Below are 14,525 nucleotides of genomic sequence, written 5' to 3'. Positions count from 1 at the left end.
TTTTTTTGTAGAGTCCAAAAGAGGAAGAACTAGGGGATATCATGGATCCATAGGAGAACCCCGGTGACTTCCCACGCTATCCTAATCTTTGGCTTTATTTCTGAGGAGAAATATTTAGTTGTTTCATCCTGCCAATTTGATTAGTTAGGGCTTACATTCGTATGAAAGTATCACACAAATAGCCTGGAAGATGTGAGGGTTTAGATCATGACGAACGACGACCTTGGAATCCTAATACGAGTTATGGCTTATATTGTATAGCAGGGTTGTACAAAGGCCTAAAGATAAGGAGAGGATTTACGTTTCATAAGGAAGAAACCTCAAAGTCTTATGGATTTGTTGGTTATATCTAAGAAAGGAATATTAGTTTAGCTGGAGAAGACAAGTTTTGTTGTTGAAGATGGCCTTGTTGATCACCATGCTAGCTCCAGGCTCCTTGCCGTGATGAGCTTGAGTTTTCTAGTGTGTCAAGTTATGATGTCAAATCAGGTGGCCCTATGGTTGAAGTTCTTTAAATTTTATGGGAGCATGTTAAAGTTGATTAGAGCGACACCGGTTAGGATCCTACGGTTCCCTCGTTCCGGCACCACTATTTTCTATTGGATTCACTTAGTCCAAATAGACTTACTAAACTCAACTTAATCAGTTTCATAATTTTATTTAGGTCGTAGGAAGCCTCGTTAGCAACCGTAGGTTATCTCCTCCAAGGAATTCCCGATCATCCTATAGAGACATCTTAATTTAGTTGTAATAGTAGTTTTGTGTGATGCTTGTGATTAAATTTTGAGTTATTTTATATTTTGAATGTTGTGACGGTGAATTTTATCTTGGTTGATTTTAGTTTTAGTTTTGGTTTTAGTTTTGTGGCTATACTGATAGTTTTAGTTTTCATGCAGGATGACATCATTATTTAGCATGGAAATTTGTAGAATCATAAAAGCATAGCATAAAAGCCCAAGAAAGACAATGCTGAAAACTGTAAAAGCGTACCTAGCGAGTCTTCTCGTTCCACCCCGTGAAACGTAAAACGCATGTTAAGGCAGTTCATGTAAAGGCAAAAAATGTATGATTTTGGTTTTTTTCCTAACCCTATGTCATATCTTGGTGGGTTCTTAGGAGTTTAATTAAGGATGATTTTGTCAAGCAAAACATATTAAGTTTAGTAGATCTCTAAGCTATCCAACAGATCTAGAGAAAGAAGCAGGTCAGTGCTATTTTCTTGCTGCCTGGTGGAAAATCTCAAGCTTTTTTAAACATATTATGTTGCTTAATAATTCACCTGTAAACACCCTTAGTGTTGAGTGAGCATTGATGTCTCATATCCCTAAGAATAGGGTAATTATCACTCGTAATTCAAATTAAGAATTATGTGGGTGAAGACCCTTAAAGAGACAAGTTTAAGAGACTTAGCCAACTTTTGACTTGGGCTTGTAGTGTTTGAAAGATGTTTTAAATTTCAATGATGTTTACTTTTCAAATCCTTATTTAAATGAAACTTGATTTAGCCTAAGTCACTACTAAGCCCTTAAGATTTTGGTGAATGTCTTAGTCATTACAAATGAAATTCACTTATAAGTGATGGTGATGATTCATTTTTTTTTGTTCATCAAATAGGGGTAATAAATTAGTGAGTTATTAACACCCAAAATCATACCCCTAAATCTAGGATCATTTAAACGGCTAGACTCCCAAATTTATGTAACTTAATAAAATTGCAAATTTATCCTTTTTAATTAGGATAAGTGAGGTTAATTTTCACCAGTTAACCCCCTATGTTTCAAACATCCAAATATGTTAATTAGAAGCAAAGATTTCCCATTTCCCTTTCTGAAAATAGGCCTAAATGTTAATTAAGGCTAAATTTCCAAAATTACACATTTGACCCTAAGGCTCTGTTACTTCATAATTCATCAAATTTAATCCAAATGACATTAAAATTTTTATGGGTCAATTGAGACATCAGAGGAGAAAGTGTGATTTTTCAAAATTTAATTTATATATATAATTATTTTTAATGCAAAAAAAAAAATTTTCAAAGAAAATTCCTAACTTGACAAAGCTCCTAACTTGACCAAGATAAATCTTAATCACTTGAAATTTTTACTGGAGGTAGCCTTAGACTTGAGAAGCCTTTGGACCAAATTTCATGATTGTTTGAACTTTATTTGAATTTTAAGAATTATTTTAAGTTATGTAGTTTTTATTAATTATAAAATATTTTAAATTTGAAAAATTAAGTTTTATATTTTTATTAAATCTTTCTGATGTCGAGGGACACAGAGAATTAAATTTCACATTTTTTTTAATTTTTTTTTGAATTATTGGAATTATTTTAGTAAAATTCCATTTTTAGCCGTTAAAAATTATTTTAAGGTTGAAAATTCAATATCATTATTTATATAATCAAGAAAAAGACTCCAATTATTCAAAAGTGCTTAGAAAATAATTTAGAACATTTTCATGAATTTTATTATTTTTTTGATTTTTATCATTTTCTAATTATTTTAAATATTTAAAATAGACTAAAAATAAAGTTTTTAGTTTTACTTCAAATTTATTTTTATAAAATTTCTCCAATCATAGAGAACTCAAAAAATTAAGTTTATAGTTTTTCAAGTTATATTGTAATTATTAAAAATCATTTTAGTGCCGAAAATGTTAATTAACATAAAAAATCAATTTGAGATATTAAATGAACTCCAAATGTTTTGAAATTTTTATGGGGAGTTCTCTGGAGATTATCTTTTGGTGGAGACAAAAAAATTAAGTCATTTAGATGTCTATGTTACCCAAAATAAATTTTTCTTTTGTTTTAGGGTTGGTGAAGATTAAGTGTATTCTTAATGACTTAACTCATGAAATTCCTTCCAAAGGATCCCCTGGTCATGGTGCACCTTCCAAAATTTTTTTTGAATTTTCTAATCAGCATGCTAATTATCATAACCAATTTATGTAAATAATAGACATAAATTTGAAAAATATGGATCTCTGTCTAGGAACCTCATCTAACTTTAAAAAAATTAGAAGATATCCCCTAAGACAGAGGCAACAACATGCTAAAATTTCAATCCATGGTGATATGCCTAGCATGGAGAATCAAAACATTCAAATCAGTGTTTAATTAATTAAAAATAAAATATGCGTCACATGGACTTAAAATTATTTCCACATTATTCTCCTTTATTCTCTGAGCAAGAGCGTATTTTTATTTCATTTTTATGATTTTCTACACCAAGATATGAATTTTTAAAGCTAGGGCTCTTTATTTAAATAAGAAAATTCCTATTTTTCTATTTAAACGCACGGAACTGATTATATCCTCTGCAGCTCCGAAGGCACGCGTGGCGTGCTTTGGTTGGACGCCGCCATCCACGTGGCCATTAACTTGGCCCGCAATTCATGTAACAAAGTGTTGTTTGGCCGAGAGTTCATCCGACCTGATCTCCTCCGTCCATCTGATACACGCGAGATCGGACGGCTCCCCGTCATTGTCCCCGATAGCATGATCCCGTGACCGTCCACACTAAAACCCTAAGATCTCAGCCTAGACTCAACTAAATCACTTCGGGTTTGATCCTATGGACTCATCTAAGTGAGATGAACATATCCATATGGTAATTATAGAATTAAAGCAAGTTTAATCAAATGGAGAATCAAAATAGGCTTGGGAGGAAAAGGAGGTCAATACCTTTGGTCTGAGAAGTGAATCTTCGATCATAGGTGCTCGACACTTTTGTTGGGGTCCAAGGTGGCTAGGGATTAAACCTCTGGATGCAGTTCAAAGCTTAGGTAGGAATTCGACCAAGCACGATTTCAGTTGTTGGTCTAGAGATATGCTAGAGTCTCTGTGGAAGGGGGATTTGATGGGGCTTTTCCTTCTCTCATTGTGGTGAAGGTGTGGGTGAGTTTAATTTTATTTTTGTGGAGTGTAGAAGTGTGGAGAGCTTTGTCCTGGTTTTAGGTAAAGACTCGAGCTCAAAATTGGGCTCCGACAAAAAGATTCAGGGCAATGTGGTAGTTGGATTGCACTGAGGAGGTCTCAAAGAGGCTTTGGAATCCATTTGGGGAAGTCTCTTAGATGAAATTTTAGCACACCTCCCATGGCCATGGAGGTTATTTTTTGGCAAAGTGGTGGCCCACAGGGCCAATGTTTGGGTATATTGTGATGCTTAGGTGAAGGCCAGAGGAGCTCTATCATTTGATTTGAGTGAGGCGGCCCCTGGGTTTGATTTAGCTGAAGTTTAAGAGGATGTGTCCCTAAGTTTTGGCTTCTCCGGTGACTAGGCCAGCCGACCATGGCAGGGGGAGGTGGCTAGGAGCTCAGGAAAATTAGGGGAATATGTCACAGTAATTTAATGGGCTTGGGTTTAGTTTTGGCAAAAAGAATCTTAAGCTTAAGCAATTATGGAATGAAACCCCTTGATTTAAGGGACCATTGGTCCATGGTATAGATTAGGTGGTTAGGCAAGTTTTGGCTCAATCGGACTGGTCACTAAGTCCAACTAATGGCTGTGGTGGAGTTAATTTGGTGGCCTTAGGGTGGTTAGGCCACATTTAGTGAATAGGTCCAAGTGGGTGCAATTGACCAAAAAATGGGTTTGGGCTAGGTTATCATGTCAATTAACCCAAATAAATGTTGCGTTTGGTGTATATGATTGTGAGGAAGAACTTTGGTGAAGGATGAAAGTGGTTTTGAGTTCAATTGGATGGTTAATTTGGAGAAATTTTGAAATTTGATCAATTTGGGCATATTGGGTTAGGTTTGTGTCTAGGTTCGGCTACCCTTGGGTCAAGTCCAAATTGATTGTTGACAATATTCAATAGGAACTTCATGAAGAGTTTTCAACACAAATTGGGTGGAGAGTGTAGGATTCAAATTGAGTAGTTAAGGCATTCAATTTGATGAGATTAGGTCATGAAGCCAAAATTGGGATGAATCCAAAATTGGGGCTTTAATCTAAATTAAAATTGGGCTCAAATGATGGACCAATTGAAATTGGATTTAGTCTGGATTGGTCTTATCAAGGGTGAATTTGAGCTTAGAATTTAAATTGGGGGAAATTGAGACCAATTTGATAGACATTTGAGGTAGATTTGGGGAAAAATGGGTCTTTAAAAGGTAATTTGAGGGTTTTGGTAAAAGATGGTCAAATTAGCCAAATTGGATCAAGTGGTAGTTGAGTAAAATGAAATTAAGAATATTTGTGAGGTTTTGGAATTTTTTGGGATTTTTTGGAATTTTTGGAATTTTCGGCTAAGGAGGGGTATTTTGGTAAATTGGCAAATTTTGGTGATTTTGGGTAGTTTGGGTGTTTTCAAGGTGTTTGAAATGATTTTTGAACCAACTTGGGTATTTTGGGTAAATTTGAGAATTTTGGCCAAATTTGGGGTCCCAAGGGTATCTAGGTAATTTTGGGGAGTTTAGGGGCAAAAGGCTAAGTTAGATATTTTTGGTAGAATTGGTGTGCCAACTACCATCAATAAGCCATGGACCAATGGAAACCCCATTTTGGGTCCTCTATTTACTTGTCTTAGCTAAACCTTAGCATAGGGCCAGTGGGTTTAGGGGACCACCTACATGAATATCCCAAGAGTATCAAGGGACCAAAGCCTAGAAGTTTAGGTCTAGGGTTGTGAGTGATTGTGCGTGAGAGTGAGTGCCTTAAGCCTTAGACCAACACCCAGGGTCAACCCTAAGGTTTAGCAGTCCTAACAGGACTCTCCTTGAGCTCTCCTATAATGACCCCACCTACTAAGTGCTAGAGGTTAGGACCAATATGTGAAACTTCAAGTTGAGTAAAGAGGAGTGTAGAATTTCTAATTATGGGGGTTCCTTCTCTAGTTTTCTAAGAATAGATAATAGGAAAGTTCTATGGCTAGACTTAGGCTACTAAAGAGGAAAAACTAAACCTCAACCAAAAGTGAGGTCAACAGTACATAACACATACTGTCAACTATGGCGACTCAAAGCTCGTCATTCAACAAGTCATCGGAAAATACAAGAATTTAAAACAAAGGCTAGTAGAATACCATCAGTATATAATGAATCTACTTGAACAAAGTCCAGTGAGATGCTCTAGAAAAACTTCCTAAGGAGCTGACATGTCCACCATAGGATTCCATAAACATTACAGTATAAGGATAATGAGCATTGTCTTGGATCAACCTTGACAATTTACATACGCCTGAAAAAGAAGAAGGAATGATGATGGAAGTTGCTGATGTCAACGAAGATTGACAAAAGCCATTAATAGAAAATTTATAGACTGGAAAGCTGCCAGAAGACAAATCTGAGACGTATCATATTACAAGAAGGGTCATGTCATATGCTCTAATGAGTGATGTCTTTTCCATAAGATTGTTCGACCAAAAGTGGCTACAATGTCTGAGCAGAGCAAAGGCACAAAAGGTCATCAAAGAAAAACTCAGCAAATTGTGTGGTGCGCACCAGTTAAGGCCAAAAATGAATATGAAGATTAAGAAACTTGAGTATTATTGCCTTGCGATGATATCCGATTGCATGGATGCAACCAGAAAGTGTCACCTTTGCCAAGTGCATGGGGTGGTCTTACACCAACCTTCAAATGTGCTACACCCAACCGTCACCTCGTGGCCATTCGAGCGTTGGGTCACGGACATAATAGGTCAGATAGACCCTCCATCATCTAAGATACATAGATTCATTCTTGCCTCTATGAATTACTTCTTCGAGTGGGCTGAGACAGTGCTACTACGAGAGGTTACAACACAGTACATCCTTCAATTTTTAAAATTCAAGTTGTCTACCATTTCAGAGTTCCACATAGAGTAATTTTTGACAATGAACAACCTTCAAGACTAAAAAGATCAACAACTTTGTTAAACGACATGGGATAGACTGACGGTACGCTACAATTTATTATCCGAGGGCAAATGGTATGGTCGAGGCCTTCAGTAAGACGCTCGTGCAAATATTAAAGAAAACATTGAATGAAAATAAAAGAGATTGGTACAATAAATAGTTAGAAACTTTGTGGGCCTACCAAAAAATGTTCAGGACACCCACTCAGTGTACACCCTACGTGCTTGTATACGGGCCCGTGGTCATACTGCCGCTGAAAGTTTAGACACTGTCTCTCAGAGTCGTCGTCGCCAACCTAATTACAACCGAAGAAAGTGCAAAACTCAGACTTATAGAATTGAAAAGTCTTAAAGGAAAATAACTAGAAGCACAACAACATTTGGAGCTTTAACAAGCGAGGATGGTACAAGCTCATGGCAAATTGGTCCGCCCAAGGAAATTCAAAGTGGGTGACCTCGTTTTTGTTCTCAAGAGACCTATTCTTGCACGTTGCAAGATAGGTGGAAAATTTGAGCCAACTTGGGAGAGACATGTTATCGTGGAAAAGGTTTATTCAGGATGAACCTACCAGCAGGTGGATTTTTGAGGGAAAAGGCCTATGCTGCCGATCAAAGGATGATATTTGATGACATACTACACATCTTGACGTAGCTTGAAATCCCCTTTTTGAGACACATATTGTTCTGGGATTATTTATTTGACCAAGCGTCTGTGACTGGGTCAAAAATTTTGTAATAAATTAACCTTAATAAAATTAAAACTTTTAAAGTTGTATACTTTGACATTCTCCTTTCTACTTTTATGTTTGATATTCTACTAAATTAAGAAAAAAATAATGTACATATATAAAAAATAAGGAATCTTCACACCCGTATAAACAAAATTTCTGTCAAATAAATGTTTTGTTTTGTTCTTGTTCATGCTAAATTTTATCGCACTAATGTTTCTTCTGTCGTCTGCAAAAAAAATGTCAGGACGGAAGCTGATTTTTGCTTTCAAGGATAGATAGAATCTCACACTTAACAAGGAAAGGGCACATCAGGGTGGCATCATAGAATTTGACTTGGATTTTGATCAGGCCAACGTGAACCATGAGGGTCCCCTACTGGACAAAGTCAGTCGTTGAGAGAAAGAAGGACTACCTTTGTTGTTAAAGATCAACACTAAAGAAGATTCCTCGCTGAAGATGAAGAAATTGATAGCACAACAAAATTTGATGGAAGGGAAAAGTTGCATGTTGTCCATGTTAACTTTGCCAACAAGACATTTATTCAGTGTTGATGATGAGAGACTGTCAGATGCACCGTTCAAAAGAACTAAACGCAGAAACGCCAATCGCCGAGAGCGCAAAGCTTTCCTACGTGAAGAGAAAATATGCCTAAAAGAGGCAGAAAACTTACCCAAAATTTATGATAAGAAAATCTATGATCCTTGCATGAGAGAGACTTCTACTAGTCCGCTTGCTAGAGGACGAGCCTTAGTTTCCTACATAACAAATACTACCAGCAGTACCAGATGAAGTTTACATGGGTTTCCCGATGTACAACGTCGAAGTTCCTATTCAGACATCGATCGGAGGAGCATTCATGGAATGCCCAACATTCAATGTTCTCCAATTAGACCACTACAGTTCTTTTGAGGAGTTCATTGCCGCCGACATGGGACATCATGAGCCAATTTACCCGGATGCTGAGCCATAAATTCCATTACCAGACATGGTATCCTAAAAATGTGGAGATGACTGAGCTACCTCGACGACCTCAGAGGTCCCCACAATAGAACTGGACAAGATGAATAGAGTTAAAAGATGAGAATTTGAATTCTATGAGGAAATACAAGGGAAATTTGTCAATATATTGGAAGGCCCGGAATTGTACATCAGAGTATTTTACGAAAGTGAATAAAGAAGCATTCTTGACTGTGTTTACGACCTAAAAGATAGAGGTCCAACTGGTCTTCTGATGGAAATAATCTATTCCATGAAAGTGGATGCATAGAAAAGGTAAGATAACCATTTAATGTTTTTGTTGTTATAATTTTACCAAGGATAGGCAAGGGAACCCCCCTGGGATCTTAAGACATGATGAGGTGGATCCATTGCCTCCCACAATAAAGTGGATGATAAAAAGGATTATCAGATGGGGCGTGCTGCCAGCGGACTGCATTCTGAACAGTTGTATCATCAGCATTTATGAAGAGGGAGACTGTATTCCACCACATATAGATCACCATGATTTTATCATACCTTTTCGTATGGTCTCGTTCATGAGTAAGAGTGACATTTTGTTCAAAAAAGAAATCGACATCATCGAACCCGGTGAGTTCAGAGGATAAGTTGCAATTCCGATGTCGGTGGGTTCGATATTAATTTTGAAGGGAAACGGAGCCAACAACACCAAGCATTGCATTCCAGGGGTATGACACCATAGAGTTTCCATTACATTGAGAAGGATGGATGACAATAAGATGTCATATGGATTCTGATCGGATTTAGAATTGGAGGAGCTACAACCATACGAGCTAGGAGATGGTTAGACCTCTAAGTACACATAAAAGAAACTCTTGTCCTGGAGCGTGGCTTAGTAGGTCAATTTGATTAGGAGCTCATCCCACAGAGGACAAACAGACAGTTTTTGCCCCCTTTTGTACTGCATCAAAGAAGAACATATGATATGTATTCAACATATGATGTTTCAGATGTATGCAGCATGATTGCCCCTTTTGATGCTTTAAGAATGTATTCAGTCTGTAACACCTGATTTGAAATCAATTAATAAAATTTATTTCAGATTTCAACATGTTTGTCAAATTTCCTTTTTGTATGTGGATAAAAGCTGCAGAATCATACGTTGGTTTTGAATTATAATGAACAAAGAACAAAAAATAAACAAATTGATGATAGCAAAATTTAAATAAAATATCCTTTTTGAAAATAAACTAATTAAAATTAAATATTGAAAACCTACTTTGATAATTAAATGTGATAAAGACAATAAGAAAATAAAATAATTAATTTTTTGAGTTTGTTTCCTCGAGTTCAAGGTTTCTTACTCTTTGCTTGTGCAGCACGACTATCTTGGTCTGCACCAATTTCCTTACATCCCCAGGAGTTTTACACTCTGCACAAAGTCTTACAAATCTTCCTCACTAATGTCAATCTTCACATGTCATAACTCTATGAGCTTAACACAACAAACTCTCCACACTATCTTCATGTAGTTTTTTGGGTCTGTACCTAAATTCTGATTCCCTTCTTTTGGACAGTACCTAAATTCTGATTCTCTTCTATTGAGGTTAATACCTAAATTTAGATTCTCCTTTCGGGGTAGGCTTAGATGCCCTATTCCCATTTCCACCTTCAGGGTAGGCTTAGATGTCATATTCTCATTTCCACCTTCGAGGTAGGCTTAGACGTCCTATTCCCATTTCCAATTTTTGGGTAGGCTTAGATGTCTTATTCTCATTTCCACCTTCAAGGTAGGCTTAGACGTCCCATTCCCATCTATGTCCTATTCCCATCTACACTTTTGGGGTTGGCTTAGACGTCCTATTCCCATCTCCACTTTCGAGGTAGGCTTAGAAGACATATTCTCATCTATGCTTTCGGGGTAGGCATGGACGCCCTATTCCCATCTCCACTTTCAAGGTAGGCCTAGACGTTAAAAACTTGATCCAAACTTACTGCTTATATGCAACAGTATAACAATAATTTTGATTATATTGCAACAAAACCAACAACTTGATCTTAAAGAAAAATAAGAATTTAACTTTTAATTTATATATATTGGGATACTACGCAAGTATACGTATCGTTATCAAGTAATATAGGACTTTTTGATTAAGACCTAAATATCGGACCCATAGGGAGATTATGCAATATTCACTTTTAGAAACTTTCTATTTGTAAAAAAACAATTATTTAAACTAAAGATGACTCTTGCAGTAATGAAAATTTAAATATTTTTAGTATTTTCAATATTTTGATAGAATAATAAGAATTTAAAAAGAAAGCTAGAGTATTTGCAGAGGAAAAGCACTAAGGATGAAAAATATCTTTCTTCTTATCATGAATCAGTAATAAGTAATAGGAATCCTGTTGTGGAAGTATGCAAATTGTGTTGTGCCAAATAGGAGCAATAATATTCTTTACCCTTACTAGAGATGCTATAAAAAACATTGGCTAATTTAAAGTTTGCTAAAAACCGACTAGGCAGGGAAGATACTAGCTCTCACTTTAGAGTTCCCTTGATTCCCTCCACGTGGGGGCTAACATTCTTGTATATGAAATTAAAACAATAAACCAAGTTGGGGGTTTTAACCTATCACTTTAAAGTCCTCTAACTATACACCCTTCAATGAATATTTCCTTATTTATTTTCACTCAATCATATGAACTACATTCTCATTCGTACAACCTCATATGATTCTTTCCAATTGTTGACTAAGACAATACCAGCCCGATTTTTACATGTTCTCACAACAAATTTTAGCAACTAGATTGGCCAAATTAAGAAGTAAATGAAGTGCATGGATTTAAATCATGACAACTTCTTCCAACATTAAATATCAATACTCTCCACAACTTCCATCCAGCACTTAATCACTTATCCTTTTAAGAAGAAAGATAATGAAAACTACTCAGAATCTATGGAGAAAACAAAACCATAGTTTAGTTTAAAAGTAGAAATCATTGTTAAACCAACAACAAGTCTCAATTAAAACTAAAAGTAGTCTAAAATAAAAGATAAACACTTATCTCAAGTCATCCACCAAACTCTTGAAGTTCCTTTGAATTTCTTCTCTTTTATAACACTCTCAATATAAAAACTAAAATAAAAATGATAAAAAAAATATGTAGTGCCTGAAAATCTCTCCGAACTAACTCCCTAATTCAAGAACTTTCAAAACTTTCTCTTTTCAAGCACACTTTCAAAGACTCAATCTTCATTCTTTTATAAATCTCCAATATGTGCCTTGGTATCTCTTCAAAATATGTCTTGATTCGATGTATTTCTCCAAGAGATGCCCCCTTTCGTAATAGTTTTCATCCATGGTGGTTGTAACCACCAATTAAGCTAATGGGTGCCTAAATAACCTCTTCAAAATTCGCAAAAAATGAGATTACTCATCCAATAACTGCCACTGGCGCTTAAGCGCGGGGCCTCTAGGGCTTAAGCGTGCTGGCGCCTAAGCGTCAAACTTGGGCACTTAGGCATCCTAGTTCATTTTTGCAGTTTCTTCATTTTTGCTCCAAATTTGACCCTTTTTCACTCTTTTTAGCATTTTCCATCCATTTGATTGTGCCTGAAAGAAAAACACACAAATTCCTTTTATTAAAGTGCAATATCTCAAAAATAGGTATAAAAATATGTATACAAATACTATATATTTTAAATGTATCAAAATCCACCAAACTTAAGAAGTTACTTATCCTCAAGTGACACTTCAATCCTTAAAAACTAAGTAAGTATGATATGTATATGAGTTTCTTTAGGAGTTACTAAAATTTAGATTTAGAAATATAGTAGTCCAATTTAGAAAAAATATTCAGTGATTGAGACCAACTTAAAGTTTGGAAATTCTTAAAAGTTAAGAAAGATAAAAATATAAGTTCTTATCTAATTCAGAAATATTATAGATTTTCCAAATTTAGAATTTAGTCCTTTTATTTTCTCTTCTTAAAAAATTTTATTTTAAATAATTTATCCCTAAGCTTAAGAGTTTCTCAAGCCTTATACTTTAAAAAGATCAAATGTGGAACAAATTTTTTATTAGGTACTAATCCTCAAGCTTCTTCTCCCTAACTTTTTCTCTTTTTTTTTCTTTTTCTTTTTCTTCTCTTAACAACATTCTCTTATTTTTTTTCTTTTCTTTTTCTTTTCTTTTTCAGGCAAGGATTACTATATTTGGATAGGCCTTTAAAAAATTTGAATTCCACTTCTCTCCTTTCTTAAAGCAAAGTCTTTATATAAGTCTTTTACTTATAAATATAACAATAGTATTGAAAATTATTTTAATAAAAGAAAATGAAGTATGCAAAATAAAAGTCTAAATTATCTAAATTTTTCAAAAATACAATTTTTCTTACTAAAGATAGTTACACGATATTAAACATTTTCTACACTAAGAACTTTTAACTTAAAGTTTTTCTTCATAACTAAAAAAATTTCAACTAAATTTATTTACTCATTTCTAAAATCAAATTTTACTTCCCTAATATAACTTCATATACATAATCATTTTTTTTTCTTTTAAAGCCAAATTCACTTGTAGCATAGTAAACAGATTAAACATTTTAGCATCAGATATATATAAGTAGGAATGAAAATTTTAAATAACATGCTAACATGAATTTTTAAACCCTAATGATACAAGTAGAAAAACTAAAAAAAACAGGAGTAAAATTAAATTTGATCAAATTTTCTAATATTTTCATTTCAATTCAATATGTAGAGATTCAATAGACTTCTAAGAAGGGGGTATAAACATAAAAGAAAACTAACACACTAAGTTTGACTTCAAAATCTCAACATAAAAACAAACACACAAACATGATAAAAGAAATATACAAAGTAGTAGTTTCTAAAATTTAAATTTAAGATCTAAGTTAGAAAGATTTTTTATCTTTTCAAACGACATAAAATTAAGTAAAGTTCTAAACTAACTAAATCACAAAACTCACAACAGTTACTATGCTAGAATTTAAAAACAAAATATTAACTAACAGAAACATCACAACAACAATAAAAAAAATAAATAAAAAAATCCAAAACACAACACATAATCTAAATCAACACACAGATGCAAATGTAGCAGTACCAAGACCACAAAGTCCTCAACATAATACAAACAAAAAAATCTCTCAGTACAAAAATCTCTCATTCCTACTCCCCATCTTCTAAATCACCACTATACCATTTTTCGGCAGGCTCATAATTAAGATATCGAGGATATGGAAGTAATTGCACCCCTGGGTCCTGGGTCACCTCTAATTAGGCTCTCCAGAGACGAGTGAAATTTCTCTTCATACTCACTCTTTCTCCTATTATGTTTATCTGTACGATCTGCAAAACGCTCTAAATTCTGAACTTTATCAGGGGTAAAGTTAATATTTTCCATCATCTTTTGTAGTATTGCATCTCAGGTCTCAGTAAACTCACCTCTAGATGTAGAAACAAGTGAGGTAGATGGTTTAAATGTTGAAGCAGCAGAGGTAGAAGCAGCAAAAGTCTCCATTCCATAACTCCTAGAAAATCCTCCTCTCCAGTCAAAAATGGAATGCTCAGTATAAGCCTTCACATTCACCATAGTGATGGGCCTTACATATAACAATACTTCTTCCCATCATCATATTTAACACCAACCTTCTTGACCAAAGGAAAATAGGTTGAGATTTTCATACCTCTTTTATACTGTTTTTAATGATATTGCACTTTAAAGAAAGATAATTTTTATGTTTTGTTGTAGGAATGATGAATTAGGGTCAATGGAGCAAAAAGATGCAAAAAAGGAGCGAATTTGGAGCAAAAAGGACCAAAATGTGGAGAATTACACTAGGGCACCGACGGCGCCATCGAGGCCGCCGATGACGAGATTTTCCCGAGGTTACAGAACAAATTTTGCACTAGGGCGCCGACGGCTCCATCGAGGCCGCGGCTGGCGAGCTTTTCCCAAGGGCACAGGA

Source organism: Phalaenopsis equestris, unplaced genomic scaffold (assembly GCF_001263595.1).
Source record: "Phalaenopsis equestris unplaced genomic scaffold, ASM126359v1 Scaffold232970, whole genome shotgun sequence".
NCBI classification, from domain to species: domain Eukaryota; kingdom Viridiplantae; phylum Streptophyta; class Magnoliopsida; order Asparagales; family Orchidaceae; genus Phalaenopsis; species Phalaenopsis equestris.
Note: the sequence above shows the minus strand (reverse complement) of the source record.